This window comes from Temnothorax curvispinosus, unplaced genomic scaffold, assembly GCF_003070985.1.
Source record: "Temnothorax curvispinosus isolate PA1 unplaced genomic scaffold, ASM307098v1 QBEX01007285.1, whole genome shotgun sequence".
In the NCBI taxonomy this organism is placed as follows: Eukaryota; Metazoa; Arthropoda; class Insecta; order Hymenoptera; family Formicidae; genus Temnothorax; species Temnothorax curvispinosus.
In genome coordinates, this window is record NW_020217065.1 from 392,564 (window position 1) to 411,656 (window position 19,093).

Sequence of the window (19,093 nt, forward strand, 5' to 3'; positions counted from 1 at the left end):
GAGTGATGATATATAAATATTGCGGAAACGCACGTGCATACACGCGATATCGTTAAAAAAGCTGCACTCATCCGTGCAATATGACAACGCTCTTGAATTTCGAGAATCGATATAATAACGATAAATAATCGGGAATGTAGAATTACGCATCCCGTGTTTTGCGAAACAAATATTTCATTAAATGTAATTGTCAGTTAAAGTAAAATGTGTGATATCTTTAATTAAGATATTGATATTTGGAAATATCGAGGGCTACACATGAAGTGCACAATAGAAGATATTGGATCGGGCTAACGCGCGATTCCTGCCGTTCAATTTTTTGATGATTATATATACGCTATATGCAGCTGCCGCGTAAACATGCAAATTGGAATTATTTGATGTTATCGTTTTGCACGTGGACAATGCACCATGCAGAAATAATTGCAATTTTTTACCGCGGGCTTGAAACTTTCACGTATATATACGGCAAAATGAAACTTTCAATTTACTTGTTACCAAATGAATCGGTCGAAATGACCGGAGTGGAATAACACCGAAGCACTATCGCGCCATCGTGATCTCTATTTCTTTCCTACTTAATCTCGAGTTTCTTCTTTTAGCTCAAGTCTGAAGAACTCTCATTCAATATCGGAGCCAAATGTCGGGTAACGATCTCGGAATGTCTTTCTTCTAGTCCCTGGAGCACGCTTGGAATTTTACCACACTCCTGCACTTTCACTGTCCGAAAACTCACGAGTAATAAACTTAAAATCTATCGCAATGAATCTTCTCTCACTTCGAACCCGTCCGAGTTCCATTTCAAAAGGTCACGGAAGCACAAGTGGATTGATTTCACATTAAGATTTAAAAGCGCGTAAAAGTTATTTTACGCTTAACTCTCGCAGATTTATATTTTATTATCTCAAATTGATCTACCAGATATAAAGCTATTATGTCTTTTAAACCATTCAAAACGTGAAGTAAATCTTATTTTTCTATTATGCAAGGTAACATCAGTTAAATTCAACTAATATTATCACTTTAATCTTCTCTATATTGGTAATAATATCATTATTACTAATTATTAATTATTACACCGGTTGATAAAGTGTACTTCATTTTGCTATAACAAAAAGCTGGATAATTGAACTTAATCGGATTAAAATAGTATTCATGTTTTCATGTAGATTCATGTACAAGTTAATTAAATGTATCGGAAAATAGAATGTTAATCCTTCAGTCACAATTAAAAATTACTAACTACTTCTTTGTTGAGCAATTCCTTCCATTCATACACAATTACTAAAGAGTAAAATTAATTTCACACTAGGGCCAGAGAAAGGTTGAAAACTTAAAAGCTGTGAATGTATTAATGACGAAAATTATATATTTAGCTTCGTTTTCCTTTCAAGTCGCGTTTTTGTTAATCAGATTAATTATTTATTTACATATAAAGATAATTGTATATACTTGAAACAAGTAATACGCAATTTAAAAGCATTTTAAAAGCTATTTATTTGAAAACTACATTTTACAAACATATTTTACTTTTATACTTTTTTTTAAGTAATATGTTTCAAATGCAATATTAAAAATTGAATTTCATGCAAAACAAAACAATCAAATAGCGCAATGTGACAACATTCAAAGTAATTTCATTTTTAAAAACTACGTAACATATACCTATATGTATATACATACATATATGTAGGTAGACAGTCTGCAAACAGTGTTTTATTATGTTATTGGCAGTAACTTTACAACTTAATATATGCCTGGGGCAACTGCAGGAATAGAAAAACGCAGCTATCTCTTTTATGAAAAAAAATAGTGTATAGTATTTTCATACTTTGTTTTCTGTAACGTTCTGTGTAGATAAAAATTTATTTACTCCTCTATCGCACGTTTAATATGAGAAGCAAAAAAGCTTTTAAAAATTTCATGTTTAACATATTTAATATTTTGATGGTCAACAATATAACGGGCGCTACTATACTGATACGTGAAAAGCTCGGAGCAAAAAGGTTCATTATTTTTAAATTTTATTTTATATATTTTTCTACTTAAAATGGATCTTGCAAATTATGAACTTGGCTTATTCCCGCTTCGAAACTTTAACAGTTCGGTGAAGTAGAAACTCATGTAAAACGCCAAAATGCAGAAAACGAATAAGAAGAACTATAAGTTTAGACATGTTACTCTAATTTTTCTTTGAATAATTTTAGGTTAAATTTTTGTGTAGTCTGGGGCTTGTGACAAATATTTGCCACAAAAACCCTTTTCTATAGCGAAGCTACTTCGCGGCATAACATATTTTGTATGTATTATACAGAGCGTAAACGGTGGGTCATCATTGGCGCACGTGCTCCAAGTACATTAGTCTCATTTCACCGATGGACATTTCCTACCGGTCCATCCGGCAAAAGTGGCCACGTCCATCCATCCGTACTGCATATCATCACCGCTCATGAAATACGACGCAGGTCCGAGATCCGTGTTATCATCGCACTAAATCATCCAGACATGCTACCCAAGCGTGGAGTCTCTTTAATGTCTCTTTATATGCAGGCATCATTAAATTACCCCAAAAATTATTATCTCCGTTACTATCGCGAGAATGTGTAAGAAAACACAGCTGAGTCATTCGCGTGAAATAGCACGCGACTCGAATTTTGATACTTCGAAAAAAAAAACTCCTAGCACGCGAAACTGTCGCACCGTGTCTTGTTAATCGCGAGATATGATCCTCGTGGTTATTCTCATCTGGAGCACTTCCAAACTATCGAGCGTGGCAGCTTTACTTCATAAACCAGTCGACATCGCGTTATGATAATAGCGTTATGAATAATATATGCGCCATAGGCGTATAGTAAGAGCATATTTGTCATCCCGCGTGTATGTATCTAGCAATAGAGGTTCGCACACCGGATATTGGTTATCAAGGGCAGCTATAATCATATGGGAGTTCTCGCCGATATTGCTACTTCAGCGTGCTGCAGTATGTTTTTCTTTGTATCCTCAAACGTGTGTATCCTGAATATAAATTTCACGCCTACATTTCGTGATTTTTATATCGCAGAAAAATGCGCGTTTCAATGAAAATAATTATTTTTTATTTATAACAATATTAATATTTATAAGTATAAAACGGTACAATTTTATTCGACATTGAAGGCTTCCCGAAATAAGACGAATATAAATCAAGAAGGAAAAAGGATCTCCGGATGTAAGAGATTACTTTTGATCTCCGTTAGTATGTAAATAATAACTATATATATGAAATTACATGAATATGCTGACAAAATATTCCGCGAACCAAGAGCGAAGTCTGGCTCCTTTGAGATAGTTCGCTCTGCCACGGGGTATTTGAATGTCAATCGATTGATCTGAGTTTCGCCTTCGAATATATGAGAAGCTCGAGATGAAATATCCTGCGAAATATCCGCGGAAAGGCAAGACAAAGCTTGTGCTGCATCAGTCGATGTAGCGCACAGATGTCGGTGACGTACGACCGCATATCGATTGGTGCACTTCACCGACTGCAGCACCAGTAGGCTAAGAAGCTTTCGCTTGAACTATCGATGCAACGTACCGTATAAATGTCCTAACGATCTCTTTGTTTCCGAACGCGTAACGAGAAATCCGCGGAGCCACTGACATTTGATCCAAAGCTTGCAGGTAGAAGTAATAACACAAAGTTGAGTTCTATGTAGCGAGATATGCACCGGAGCCTGTTTTTCGATAGAACCATCTACTTACTGTCTGTATATAAGCTGGATCAGATTTCTTACACTGTTATATACATACTCATCGTATTTAACTAACATCTAACTAGTTTTTTCTAATTAAATAAATAAGTGCCTCAAGCACAAATAATTTCTAAGTGTTTTAAAGATTTTACTAAAATACATACGTAATTTTATAGGTAATAGCCAGAGCGGGAGATGGTAATTTTATAAAAATTAAGGAAATAAAAACTAACTACACGCATTATTGTGAATTATATGTTTGTTGCTGGTTAAACAGTAATTTTGTTACGTCACGAGAGAGAATCTATTTGACTTAACACTATAACACGAGAAAGACTTCCCTAATCCAGAAATTAGCCGTCACAACCACACCCGTTTCCCGTCACGTACAATATATGTAGAGCGATTATTATGTGGTATAATTAGAAATTAACAGTACTGATGAGCTACACAATAAATACATTTATGAAGTGGGATAATCGGATGAAAAGAAAACTTCATTACGTTGGGAATAAAGGATTATGCATTTTCATTACACAGCATAATTAACATATCCAATATACAAATTTTTAATGAGACATTCGGTTAAAATTTCAGCGAAACGAGCACGCGGAGATTAAGTAAAAACTGATTGTTTTGCCTCGTAATGTTGCGAGCACAGCGTTTTTGAATTTGAACCATTTGAGAAATTCTAAATTATTCACGGAAATGGGTGGACGTGCGAACGAAACAATGTCTCGAGCCTATCAACCGCAAGCGAGTCGTTAATAGATAATGAGTGAGCTCACTGTCATTCGCCTTTATTCGCGCGTCAACGTAAAATGGACGCGTCTATAGCGAGCTGTTGAGGGGTGAATTGGATCTGTATTTCCGTACAACCGCGCGCGCGCGAGCGCTACAGAGCTAGCTAGTTGTGCAGCCCGGCTTAGAATAGAATTGGAACCGAATTTCTATCTCGGTACACCGTTTTCCGGAGCAAAAGTGGCTTTCCCGGCGGTCTCCCGCCGCAAAAGAAAAACGAATGCGCGCGGATGTAAATCCTGCCGCGTACGACACGAATAAATCACCGAAAAAAACTTTTCTAGAAGTTCATTCAACTCCTCCTGCCGACATTCAGCGAGGATAAAAGCTCACTTCTCTCCCCCTCTCCTTCCCGGCTCACGTGAGCGCACGGCACCCGCCTGTCTTACATTCTTACACGAGAACTCTTGCATGAAACTCATGTTATACGATCAGCGATCTCGCACTACGATCGGTAACAAGCTTCTCATTATATCCCCCCCCCCTTAGTCAAATTTTGCGATGTTCGATACCTCGCAGCCATTGCAGCCGCTGCGTATTTATTTCGTTTTTTATTTTAATCCGCGTGCATTTAAATCTGAATTATTTCTCGCTAACGCGAAATGCGCTATCAACCCTTTCATTTTGCGGCGTTCTTTGAAGGCAGAAAGAAACTTCGTCGGGAACGCTGATTGGCGGCGCGTTGGAAAGAACTGTCAGCGAGTAAGGACCTACGGTCGCTTTTTCTTTTCCCTCCCATTCCCTGCGGACGTTCGAGCGAACTTCTACCGTGGATGCGATTACCATTTTATCGAGTCTGATTTGCGAGCACTTTACACGAACCTTGTTACTGCATGGGCATTGTGAACGAAGGGCTGCACTTACTAGCATTGTCGTTGCTCCTTCAAAGATTTAGTCGGACCTATGGTGGTGGGAAAAGGAGGTGGGAACACGTGTGGATGTAAATGTGTAAATGTTGCATGTAACGTAAACCGCGCACACTTACACGACGTGACACGCTATACCACGGTATATTCGGGCGTTTGTTATCACCGGCTACCGGCTACGATCGATCATGTCCGGTGAAGAAAAATACGGGTAAGGCTCTGTATCAGTGATATCAGAATGCGGCAGCTTTCTGCCGAAACATTGCCTTGACATTGAATAAAAAAAATAACTCACCGGCCGATGCGCAGCAGCGGAGTTTGAAACCCTGGCGTTGATCTGTAACATAAATATTTTCACACATTAAAACGGTGTCCACAAGAGAATCAATACTTGAAGTAAATAATTACCGCGCCGGCGTTAAATTTTTCAGACGTCATTTTAACACATATCTGATTTTTAAATAATAATACTAAAACAATCGCGGCCGCCGCGAGCGGTTGCGTATTTTCGCATTCCGCAACTCTTTCGCATAATTAATCGTGCGAATAACCGCGAAAAATCGTGCAAGTAATATTAACGATTGAGCGAATAAGAGAGACGCAACGTTCGTGACGTAATATTCCTTCTCGCATATGCCGGAGTAGCCGCAATTAAACCTCGAGCGGTATTGTACGAGTAACGAATATCACGTAATGGGCGAATCAAGTGTCACGCTTGAGAAAGTATTAACGGAATTCGCCACGGAGCAACAAAATAATGAACGAATAACTATTACTCACCCCACTGTCGCTCCGCCGTTACCCGATGCCTCCCTGGCCTCCTCCTCCTCCTCCCCTTTTCGGTCGTCCGTCCGTCGCACTCACTCACGAAAATATCGTTCAGGCACGAAAATAACGACGCTTATGATCGCGCGACATTTGCACGGCACTCCCGGTATTAATCTCGCGACGCGACGCGTACTTTTTTACACGGTGACGGGAGAATCACGGCGGAGAAGCTACGAACGAAACTGTACGATCCACCTGACGCTCGCGGCCCGTCCACGGATGTCCCGCAGGTGGACGACAACATGGCGGAGATAATTTCGCAAATCACGCGGCCAACTTCACTCGCCGTTTCGCCGGGAGCAACCGTCGCGTCGCGGTCGCCGCGAGATCCGTGCTCCGAAAACGACGCGACGGCAACTTCACTCCGGAGCCACGCGACGCGACGCCAGTCAAGTTGACGGTTGAGAAAAACGAGATCGAGATCATCCGAAAGAACGTGATCGATAACATTTGATATATCACACTTTTGCGTAATCGCCGAATAGCCGGCCCCAACTTTTTCCGATTGATGTATTTCGGGACGGGATCGCGGTGCGGGCGACGCGGGACGCGGGCGGCTCGGCGCGCAGCGCGCGACACAACAAGTGCTGGGCCTGGAGTGGGGGTAGGCTCCTACGCACTCACCCCAACCCCACTTGATCCCCACCACCGTTCAAGTTGCCGAGGCCGAGACGCCACGCCGCGGCCGTTAGCCACGTTCGCGCCGCCGCTCCGCTCGCGGTCCCAGGCCCATTTTACCATCGCTGCTTTCAGATTGTAAATTGTAACGCGGAGTAGTACACGAATTATATCGCAATGCGTAAAAGTAAATACCCTTTGCTCGGGGCATTACGTTCGTTGTTCAAAGTGCGAAAAAGTGTGCGGAAGCAGCAAGTACGTATCGTTCTCGCGACGGTTGCTCCAGGCGAGTGAAGTTGGTCGCGCGATTCGCGAAATTCTCTCGAGCGTCTACTTGCGAGACATTTATGGGTCGACACGGGCGTCGAGCGGATCGCATACCTTCGTTCGTAGCTTCTTCGCCGTAATTCTTTTATCGCGGTATAACCAAGTACGCGTCGCGCGTCGCGAGAATAATACCGGGAGTGCAGTGCGAAGTGTCGCGCGATCATTAGCGACGATATTTTCGGGCGTGAACGAGATCTTTTCGTGAGTGTTCCGACGGAGATGCGACAACGGCGGAGGTCTGTGAAGGGAAGGAGGAGGCCTGGGAAGAGGCATCGGGCGACGGCGGGGCGACCGTGAGGTGAGCAATTGCTATTCGTTCGTTATTTTATCATTTACCTGCACGATTTTTTCGCGGTACGTGACGAACACTCGTATTGCCGAGAAGCCACACGGCCTCGTTCTGATATTTGTGGTATGTACCGGCGGATGCGGCATAACGCGCGAATCTTCTGCAATTGATTAACGGAGGACGGAGGCGTCGGGATACAATGGGTAAACAACATATGCCGTTGAATTTCAATTTCGTGAGTCGATCAATGTTTACCGGCGTCTCATAGTTTCGGTTATCGCGAGCTCGCGCGCGCGCGCGGTGTGTTTGCACGTGACGAATGTACTCTCGGTAATGCGCAAATAAATCGATTTCAATCATAAACAGCGGTTGAATCGCACGAAGGAAACTTTCGGCAAACAATTGTTTCATTATCATCGCAAATTAATACAAACACGTGTCGATATGCGTATTATTGCGGGAGCGATTCCGGCACGCCAATTCCCCCGCTAGGTATAATTTCCAATTTATCAGTAAACGAGATGTGTGGGCATGTCGGTCGCGGCGGATTCCGTAATGTGGATTTTGTAGTAAACTTGCAGATGTACTTCCCCCAGGAACGAAAAACACGATAGGGAGAACAGGGACGCAATTACGCAACGCAAAACTTGTACGAGGAAGCTTTATAGAAATTTCGTTATTCGATATTCCTTTTATTGCCGCGACTCCGAAATAAAATTCCTGCTCTCTCGCTCTCGCGCGACGCGCACAAAAGGAGAGCGCGGATCGCTTTCCTCGTACGTTTATATACGCGATATTATATTAAAATTGTCTTTTTGAACGACGCACATTGCGTATCTATAATTGGGGATAGTTCTCCTTTATTAAGCGACAGCATTTGTCATCCAAACACACGGCCAAGTGGACCATCGTGGAGTGAGTGCCTTCCGTGTATATATAACCGCGCTGCACGGTTAATAACAAGTTTCGTCGTCGAAACGGCGAAGAGAGATACGAAACACCGGCGTCCTATCGCGTCGCATTGTAAACTGCAAACGTACTCGTGAACTCCGTCGCGGCACCTTCTCTCAAAGACGGGTAGACGGTAGACGCTAACGAATGGCATGGAAACGAGCCCGCGTAGCTTAATCCGAGGGATCCCCTTTTGTATTACCATACCGCTGAGTAACGGTAATAAAGATACGAGAGGGGCGGTATAGCTATATGCTTAGCGTTTCTTCATCCCGTCGCGTCGCTCTCGCCGAGAAGAACGGCGGGGCGTTCTTTGCGCGAAAAAACCACCGGGCAAAATTCGCCGACGGGGCAATCAGGCGTAATTGCGCGCGGAAATGCAAAACATAATCACCGGCGAAATCCTATTTTTCCGACTTCTCCCGGAAAGCAACCGGAAGGGTCGATTGAGGGGGGGGAGGGCACTAGTCATGCGAGATTCGTAATTACGCCGCGTAATTACCAGATAATAGATAGGCAGGCGAGTATCCTCGTTTTTCTTTCGCCACACGTCGGGAAAACGTGCCGCCGCCGTCATTGGGTGCAAAGCGCATGCTGCTCCTTTAAATCTTCCGGCGTAACGAAAAAAAGGGCACTTCTACTAAGTGAATTTTAAAGCGGCCCGCAGAAGCCCGTTAGCGGTGGAAGTTTGAGGTTGTTGATAACGACCACATTACGACCACTTTAAACGATCGATGAAATTCTGATAACGACTCGAGAACACCAAAGGAACTGCAGAAGTGTGAGATTAACCAAAATAATAGGATCTATTAAAAATTACGATCAGCGAAGTTTATAGAATATTTAAATAAAAATATATTAATAATATTATAGAATACTTCGTATTTTTAATATCAACTTTTATTTCGCGATAATTCCTTAATATGTAATTATTTTTCCTCTCTGTACAAAATGCAGTCGTATATTTCCTTTTGATTAAAATGCCAGACCCTTTTTCGATATAAACAGTCCCTTTTCGTCTGGCGCCGTTTCACTGGTAAATCGTTCGCAAACTTTTTCGGCGGTTCATACGAAATCCCGATATACGTTGATTCGCGTGAATCCGCTGATGATTACCGACACCTGCCCGTGTTCCGCGTGAAAATCCGATTAGATCCGGTTTAAAATCGATGGTGACCGGACGCGGGGATCCATTCGCGACGGACCGTGTGTACCGGCGAGGGTCAGCGCCAGCGTCAGAGCGCAGTGGTGGTGGGCAGTTTGGGGGCAAGCGTGTTTGAACTCGGTCGAAGGGCGGATAGCGTGTTGTGGACCGGGGTGGGTGGGGGAGGAGAGCGAGACGGACGTGCGGCTTGCAATTACCATTCATTACTTTGTTGGGGCCAATTGACATAACTGATTGGTATTCGGCACCCCGTGCCACCCTCAAAGGACCCTACCGACCGTCACGAAGGGGGCTAATGTAGTTAAGTTACGTCTGCGCAGCGAGCTACGTACATTTCCGATCGCATCGTCCACGTACGTTCACGGCGTCGCACTCGCAGAGTTAAATCACGGGTGTACAGCATTCTTTTAAGAATTAATACGATTTCAAGCGTGGCGAACCTCGCGGATCGTGCACGAAGATCTAATCTCGTCGCGTCGCGTCGGAGAGATATGTGCTTTCGCGCTCTTTCCTTTTCAATTTATTTTGTTTTTTGTCTCTTTTCTCTTTACAATTAGTCTTTCGGCAAGCGTAGCTGATTCCTAACCGCTAATTTAATTTAAAACGTACCAGGCTTTTCAGTCCATCTCGGCTTTCTCGAAACTTGTCAACTCTGTAGCTGTAAGTAAGTTTGCGTAAAATTTAATTCAACATCAGAAAAACGCGCGGTAAACGCTGAGATAATTTTAAATCTGATAAAAACTGATGTATATTTATGATTGTCATATTGAGAAATCGGTGATGTTATTGTTTTATCGTTCCACAAATAAATAATATTTTATGTTTCCATCAATCTAAAACAAAAAATCTTTTCTCTCGTTGCAGAATTCTTGCGTGGCAGGATGGTGTTGCGACGTAGATATTCTGCGTAACGCCCACCGACAACTTTCGAAGGGCGCGCAAAGCCAGGTAAATAACAATGAGTCTGTTAGTAAGTAACTTTGTAATAATTGTTAGGAAAGTAATATTTGCATCTCAATTACTATGCACAAAGTGTAGCGTGCGTGTAACGTTACGTTCGCTGTAATCGATATACCTTCTTATACAAGTTGCGTTAAATCGCTATATATAACTCACCGTTAATCAATCTTTCAAACAATATTGAAGTGATTCGAGAAACTTATGAATAAGTTACGTTAAAATAAGATTAGTACGTAAGAACCTTGCATTTTAAATTATTTGCTTCCCCCCCCCCGAAACGACGAATTTTTACCAATGCCCGCGACTCCGATAAATATATAAATCTCTAAAATCAAGCGTTTCTTTTTATGATATAATTTTTCTTTTACCTCTCGAAGCTCTTATTCCACAAATCTAACCGGCTATCACAACTTAAATCGAAATCTTTTTCCTTGACCAAGCACTATTTCTGCAAGAAGGAGGTACACGAGGAATGGAAAGTCAACTGATAAATAGTTCCTAATGTTTCTCCGCTTCGTGTTTCTCCCTCTTCGTGGTACGACGCGCCGAGTACACTTACGTCTGCAAGAATTTCGGGCTCGCTTAGCTCCGTTCTCAAGAGAAATTCTAACTTACCGTTAAAAGAAGCGAAGCGAAAAATTCTGCTTCATTGCGAACGGATGACATTTCCCTTCGCGGGAGGAAACGCTCTCGGCGGCATTCCGCGTTCCTTATCGCGGCAATGTGGAACCATCATTTCCCTGGAAAAGCCCTTTTAGAATGATCGCAGAATGAAAGGGCGGATATTTAAAGGAGCTGCTAGAATTACGTTCCAAGCGCCTCGCCAGGCTCGAAACTTCGCGGGAGAGCGAGTAAAATTTGATATAAATTTTAATTAAAACGATCCGTAAAATAATTATGATCCTGAGCAACCTTTTAACATGCATTATACCTACCGTAATTACGTAAAATTTTTGATCATACGTATCCCATTGCTGATGGAATTTATCTAAAATTTATTTGTGTTAAAAAGATTGAATTGATAATTTATTTCATGTGTTGCACAATTCAAAATAACAATTTTTGTGATCAAGGAATTCTATTGAGCTTTTTCAAGACACATTTAGATAATATAAATACTCAAAAGACTATAGCATACCCATAGCCTCTTAGATAAGTTTTCAGACGTCGCGTCGTTTAGATATTTCTTAATGTTATTTTCCTTGCTATACGATACCATTCCACTGAAATGGCGTATGTATAATTTCTTCGATATTTTATCGAGTATAAGAAGTGGAAGTTTTACTTTAGACGTTATCTCATGATAATACGTTCTCAGGAACGCATTGTGAAAAGAAATGTATTTTGAAGTAAAGCACATTCAGCACTGTGTAACGTTATTCATTGCTGCGCGTCAGCTGTTTTCAAAGTCGACAGTACAGCGTCTTTGAGTGAAACGGACATGTGAATGAATCTTAAAAATATTCACGTTGAATGGAAAGCCGTTATGGTCAAAATGCCGTATCGCTATATCGATATAAAATGCAAGGTAATCTCGACCGTAATTTGTTACAATTGTAATTCAATTAATTGCATATCTTTTTTCCTCGTACTCTCAATATTACTTAAAACGATTGCGACTGTTCGATTTTGCCGAGACTCCTAGATTAACGCTATTCTGTTTCTCACACATAAACATCGCGGACAAATCAAGGCTTTGTCGCGAGGCGCGATACAACACCGGAATAGCACAGTATTGCACGTCAATGACAACGTTTACACGACCCACTTTACGCCGGCTTAGTGTACTAGCTTAGTGTATCCCGAGTGTTAAATGTAGTATAGACCGTGATTTTACGCTGTGGTCACTACACCCGTGTAATTACGTGTCCGTACTAGAGGATGGATGTAAAGTCGCAATATGCTGGAAACGTGAGAATTTCGAATTTAAAAGTCACCTGATGATATTTATTACGAAAAGGAATGTTCGTTTGAGAGAAAATACCCAAAATAAACTTCGAAAATAGTATGGAGTTTATTTTGTCGATATTGATAATTTATATAGTAGTCTAAATCTTTAGTAAGAGAGAAAACACACGTACACCTATGTAACGCATTATATTATGTACTGCGAGTACTTCAGTATCATGAAAATAATATAGAAGCTTGAGAGATATCAAAGGATGTCTCGAAAACTGTATATGAGGAATTATGGCATCCTACAGGTCCATTAGATGTCTATATAAAGGTGTATTAGATTTTTGTATTGTCTCGATGCCTTTGTAAAGCACGACAAGGTTTCCCAGATCACGAAAATTGCAATTTCGAATTGTGCAAAAAAACAAAAACACAAATAAATTGTCAATTTAATTTCTCTTTTTTAATCCAATTAATCCGATGTTGGGATGGTTTCCCTTCGCGCTATGCCTGAATACAAATCGACCGCCATAGCCGATGACTCTTATTGCAAAACGGCAAAACGATAGAAACGTGCGCTTCAAAAGAGTATTCGATACGCACTGCATTGCACGTATTCATCGCACACGTCTCCCTTTTCCGCATTTATTTCCGTTCATGTCGTCGAATACACGCGTGCCGATGTTCAATGAACGTATTAAAAACACGAGATATTTATAAATCGAAATGGAAAAAGCGATTGCGTTATCATACGTCAAAAGTTCAGTCAATAATGCGCGAGCAACATCACCGGGAACAATGAAAATAAAGTTTAATTGACGTTGCGCAACAAACCCATATGCTGCGTACATACTTTCATACGAAAGAGCATTTTTACTGAATTGTATTATTAATAAATATGTTACGTTCAGATCCTGTAACATTCTGGCAAAACGACAACGTTTCGGAAATTCGCGAGTATATTATTCTGCAATATATGTGAAACGATTAAGGATAAGTGACACGGGTCTGCAAAGTTTCAAAAGTATCCTAAATTTTGAATTTCTTTGGAAAGAAATGCTATTGTTTACTCTTACTCAGACCGATATCCTCGTTCCTTCCTATTCTTCCGTGTGCAATTAATAATTCAATTGCATTTGCACGCGGACGGAAGAACCGTTAGCCACTACATCGGATTTGACACATTATTATTTCACGGAAAAGCTAATTAATATGTCGACGAGGTATGCAAAACAAAGCCTCATTTTCGCGATCGATCAATGATTCGGGACAATGTAATTATCAGCTCCATTTACACCATTGACAGTGATGATTCATTATTGGGTAAGAGGTGAGCGGTGAGCGGACCATATGCGCCGCTATTTTTATGGAACCATTATGAAAAGCTTGCCTAATTCAGTCTGATGTCATTAACGTCTGCGATTCGGCGATAAATTATTCAGGATAATTGGATTCAGGGCGTGCATAAAATCCACTTAGTATATGGCGCCCATTCAGTAAGGGGTAGTCGCGGCACATGCACATAAAAAGGGGGAGAGGTCGGGCTAATGCTCGGACAGAGATTATTTTATGCTAGGCTCTATATGGCGAGCGTTATAAATCGGCGCTATACGTGAATGGCCATAGATAGCGTGGTGTTTAATAGTTACCCATACAGCATATCGTGCATAATAATACTATTCAGATGTTACTAATCCTCCTGTGAGCTCGCAATTGTAATCATAAAAGTGACGTAACGTATCATAAAATGAAATTTCATTTCCATGAAAATATTGATTTATTAATATTGCCTAATATCATCACTCATATTTATTTAGATAACATTTTTTTACCAGGACTGTTAATAAAATCAGTCAATCTAACACTCATATGCATTTCTACTTACGTATTCTCTGTTTTGTTATCCGCAGCATTTTAATAATTGCTTTGTCCGTTGCACGCCAGTTACTTTGTTACTGTTGAAGAGGGCCTTACAAAGGTCCGTTTGCAAATACGTCGATCTTTAACATCGCAGATTGCATTCGTGCGTCTTGCTGCATTATTAAATGAAACGCGAAACAATTTCTACGAAACGAAGGCACGCCTAGTACACCATCTCAGTCGTGTTGCCTCGTACTGCAGTACGCACGGCATACAAACAAACATTTTTCATTTAGAATACTTTTAAATATCAAAGAGCGCTCATACTGGAGGCAAGGAAAGAACGCAATTCTCCGCGGGCTGCCGCTGTCCGTATCGCGGACTGATTTCTGCTTGGACGTTCTTGGATCCACTACCTGCAGGAAGCTGAAAATAAAACTAGAAAACGAATGTGCAGCCGAGAAAGGGCACGCATGGAGAAATGAGAATGGGAATATGCGAATTAATTAAGAGTTTGTGAATTACCAGCGGGGGAACATGGTACGGCAGAACAGTACAAAGTTCATACCAAATATTCTCAGTCGCGGTCCGCGCGGTCGTATGAACTTGAAAGAAGAAAACGAAGAGAGATAGCGCAGCTGAAGATGCGAGCTCCGCCGCGCCGATTCACCATGCTCCGCGGGCGTATGCCGGCACATGCACGTTATACATGCACGATATACAAACGAAACCGCTGCAGAGCGAGAGTGGTGCATCTCTTCTAGCTGTCTCGGGGACGAGAGAACGGCGGAGAGAGGACTCCGAGACAGAAGAGGTTGAAGAATGTGCACTCAGCGTGATTGGTGCTGCGCGCCGGTGCATAGTGCCGGCTGTCGGCATGAAAACTCGAGAATTTTTCCAACTACTCATGTGCACACAGCACGAGGACGTGCGTGCAAGCTCTGCCTCTCGCCGCGTGGCGTCTTAGCTACCTTAGCTGATCGAAACTATCGGCTTTCCTGTCGTAAAATCTATTTTCTACCTCCGCACTCCGCTTTCCTATTTTCGTTCTAGCATGCGTATAGCGAAAAATATGTAAGTTTCAGCAGTCAGCACCCCTCGGTTAAACACACAGACTTTTGCTATGACGAACGATTTTATACTATGTATTCTAGAGGAGTTTGGACAATATTGTGATAACATGATTAATAGAATACCTTAGTTTACACAGGTTTGTCTCAAAAGTGATAATGGTAGATACGTTGAGAAAGAAACTTTTAATTCTGTTGATGCATTTTTCACGCACCAAATTTTTAATCCTTTTCACAGCACCCAGTGTTGTATTTTGTTAAGCCGCTTTAAATGATATCGTAAATCAGACAGATGCCCAAATTCTGCTTGTCTTGTTATATTTGCCGAACAACAAAGCGAATTTGTATTGGGATTTTACAGAGAGATTTTCCAGTAATAAAATAATATTCGGCATGTTGCTATTGGTTTATTCGCGTAGATATAAACAACAAACAACGCTCGCAAGTTGTAATGTAAATCGGGTTGAATAAAGCACCGTCAGCATTTGTCAAAGGTTAATATTTATCGAAAGATCATTCTCACGTTGCTATTGCAGCCACCACAAAATCAAATGTTATCATGATTCGGAGCTATGCGATTGTAACATGTTGCCATTTCGTATGTTATAAGCGACGAACAAGAAAATGCAATATAATTAACTACTATGATATTTAGTGAACTGAATATAATTTAAATGTATACTAAGTATGAGCATACACGGGTATAATTAGAATTTCTCACTCCTTTAAACACGCGCGTTTGATATCTATTGTAACGTTTATTTCACAAAAGTTATTCTTTTCGCTTCCGTAACTGTAATTAGTAATAAAAATTATATTATTTTTATTATTTATAAAAAACATAAAAATAAATAATTGTCGTTTTTATTTTGTGAAATATTTTTCCACATCAGAATATAAATTACATGGTCTTTATTAATTAAAAGAAAAAAGAAAGTCGTACTTTCAACTAACTCACATAAAGCTTTAATAAAAATTAATGAAATCGAAGTTAATATTGTATTTATAAAAAAAAAATTAATTGTACAATTGAAAAAATAAATTATTACTTCATTATTACTGAAGAAAACTGAATTAAGAATTCAATCTCCATCTTTTTAGTATGGATTTATATAGGAAAAAATTTTGTAAAGTTGGGTAACTTCTTTTAAAAAATTATTTTATTAAACAACAACAAATATGGAATCGAGCACATTTATTAATAATCAACCGTTAATGGACAACCAATAATTTCGGCAAATTTACTTTCACTGCTATCTATTATAAAACATATTTCTTTCTCTAGAATATTTGCATTCGCAGTTTTACGTAAAACGAACTTCTAAAATATGCTTTATAAGTGGCTTATGTATGTTGCATACATAAGTCCGAAACTTCGTGTTACCGGACGGTTATATCCGTGAACATAACATAGGCAGGAGTTTAAACCAAATCTGCTGTGGTGAGCACAACGGAGGCCGAACCGAGCATAGTGATGCAAGTCGTACCTATCGACGTGCGATCCTGCCAGCATCTCGGAATGCACTGAGCACATAGACTATCAACTGCTCTGGAATATTCATCCGGATCCTGGAGTCTACGGCGGTGTCCGGCGTGTCGACGAAGTTAACCATAAACGCCACGACGGATGCACCGTGTCGTCGTACCACTCCTAGGATTTCCTCGGTGACCAACACGGTCTGCAGGGAGCCCCGCTCGACAACGGGTTTCCTTTTCAAACGCGACAAAGATTTGAATACATTGTAGTGCAACACGGCCTTTTGCGCCACTAAATTTAGAGTCTTGTATAATTGCTGTTCACCAAAAGCTATATTTTTTTTTGCTGACGCTGGTGCTGTTGTATACCATTGAAAAGACATTCTTGCTAGGTCTTTCAATTTTAAATGATATCTTTAAGTGCATTCAAATAAAAAATAATATAACGCCAGTAGAAGATAACATCTTAGATACAAGAACATTTTTAAAAATATTTTTATATATTAAATAAAAGATGTTCTTTAAGAAATATAAATGCACTACAAAATTAGTTGATAAAATTTGAAAATGCGTAAATCATTATATATGAATACTTTTTTTGTTTTAAAGATAAATAACGCGTAGTGTACAATACAAAGTTGTACAACTGATTTTAACATTGTTGATGAAAATAACAGAAATGTTAATAGAATTACTTTTTAACAAATTAAATTAGGAATTCTTATAATAGAGATTACGTTGAATATATTTACATTATTTAATTAGCAGTTTTTGCAACAAAGAGCATAATACAATATAATGATATTATAAAATGCAAAATATCTAGAACACTCGGAAATAAAATAATGCATTTATAGATATCATTTCAAATCTATTGTTAGATACGTGATTTTGTCCAAGTTTATCTTCATTCATGATACCCTGTCGGGTCCAGCGACACATCCGATAGGATCCTTGGTTTCCACGTACGTGAAATTCTTATCGAGCGTACTGATCTCGTCACCGTTGTAAATCACGCTCACGCCGGATAAAATGGTCGCCCGGTATGGAAAGTTGATCGACTCGTCGAATCTGGAAGTCGCGTGATGATTATCACGATTGTCTCCTATCTAATTTACAATATAGGATCGTTAGGTATATTGTTCATCAGCGATTGATGAGACGTTTGAAATCGACCACTTTATATCAGTCGCTTTAAGTGATTATCCAGTAATTCTTTCCACGTCTTGAGAATTTCTTAAGTCTCGAGAAGATTTCGCGTGTAAATGTGATCCAAAAAGTTTCATAATCATCGTCCGATATTCTCGGCACATTTTTTCGAGGTTCGTCTAGATAATGTATTGTACATCCTCAAGCAAGTAACTGATAGCATCAATGCGAGAACATCCGCATTCCGATCTAGCTAGAAATTCAACACGTTCCTCATTTCACGTTGCAATGTAACGCTACGATAGTTGAGATCTGTCTAAGTAACGTTGAACTGATGCAGATGGTTTCCGTGCCGAGTTTCATTCCCAGGCGAGGTCTTGGACGACACTCAACCAGTTTGGTGGTTTCCTAGTGTCGTTCGCTATTAACACGTCACGCCAGATATACTCGTAGGGCTTGATCCGTTGGACGCTTTTTTTGAATTATTTGTGTTTGTGAGAGGTGTGGTTTGACACGAAATCGAAGATTACTTTCAGCCCGAGGGACCTTTGTCTTCGCCACGAGTTTGTCAAAGTTAGTTAAAGCATCGTAATCCTTGTCGACGTCAATATAATTAGCGGTGTCGTAGCCAAAATCGAATTGCGGGCTAGTATCTGTAGATCGTTGACAGCCAGAGCGCATCGGCACCAATCAATCTGCTCGTGATGTAATTCAAATCTCCTATACCGTCTTTATTACTGTTCTTGAAACTTCTTAGATAGACTTGGTACATCATCGTTCTTGGTATAGCACTATATTAATGCTTTATACCCGTTCTTTCGACTGACACGAAAGTTAAAACAACCAATGCTGCGCTGAAGATACACAAGCGAAACATAATTAATGACTGATTCGATTATCGAATCTAATACATGCGACAATTTAACATTTAAAAAATTTATAGCAGATGTCTCTAATTAGAATATCTATTATTATTTTTATTTGATAAGTTCATAATTGCAAATAATCGTATCCAGAAATTACTGATAATGATATAACATTTATATTCTTTATGATAACGTCATGATAGTCTGATACTAGATAAGTTTTTCTTATATAATTGTTTT

The 19,093-nt window shown here is 40.2% G+C and overlaps 1 protein-coding gene, 1 long non-coding RNA gene and 1 pseudogene across 6 annotated transcripts in view; 1 reads left to right on the forward strand and 2 right to left on the reverse strand.

Moving 5' to 3' along the window:
• Positions 1-6,722, reverse strand: part of LOC112456862 — an 87,886-nt gene extending 81,164 nt beyond the window's left edge. The window contains exons 1-2 of the long non-coding RNA XR_003041027.1: positions 6,179-6,722; positions 5,694-5,735 (exon numbers count right to left, since the gene is read on the reverse strand). This is a non-coding gene — a long non-coding RNA (uncharacterized LOC112456862). The remainder of the gene's footprint in view (positions 1-5,693; positions 5,736-6,178) is intronic.
• LOC112456860 (protein artichoke-like) overlaps positions 1-19,093 on the forward strand; it is a 155,662-nt gene that overhangs the window by 92,176 nt on the left and 44,393 nt on the right. For 3 of the 5 annotated variants that reach the window (XM_025019627.1, XM_025019628.1, XM_025019624.1), the window contains exon 2: positions 10,441-10,524. The exons of 1 other annotated variant lie outside the window; for it this stretch is intronic. The gene's annotated coding sequence lies outside the window, so the exon portion shown is untranslated. Of the gene's footprint in view, positions 1-6,959; positions 7,470-10,440; positions 10,525-19,093 lie in introns of those variants that run through there. One more of the 5 variants, XM_025019626.1, reaches the window with a different exon arrangement.
• Positions 16,562-18,931, reverse strand: LOC112456867 (annotated as a pseudogene).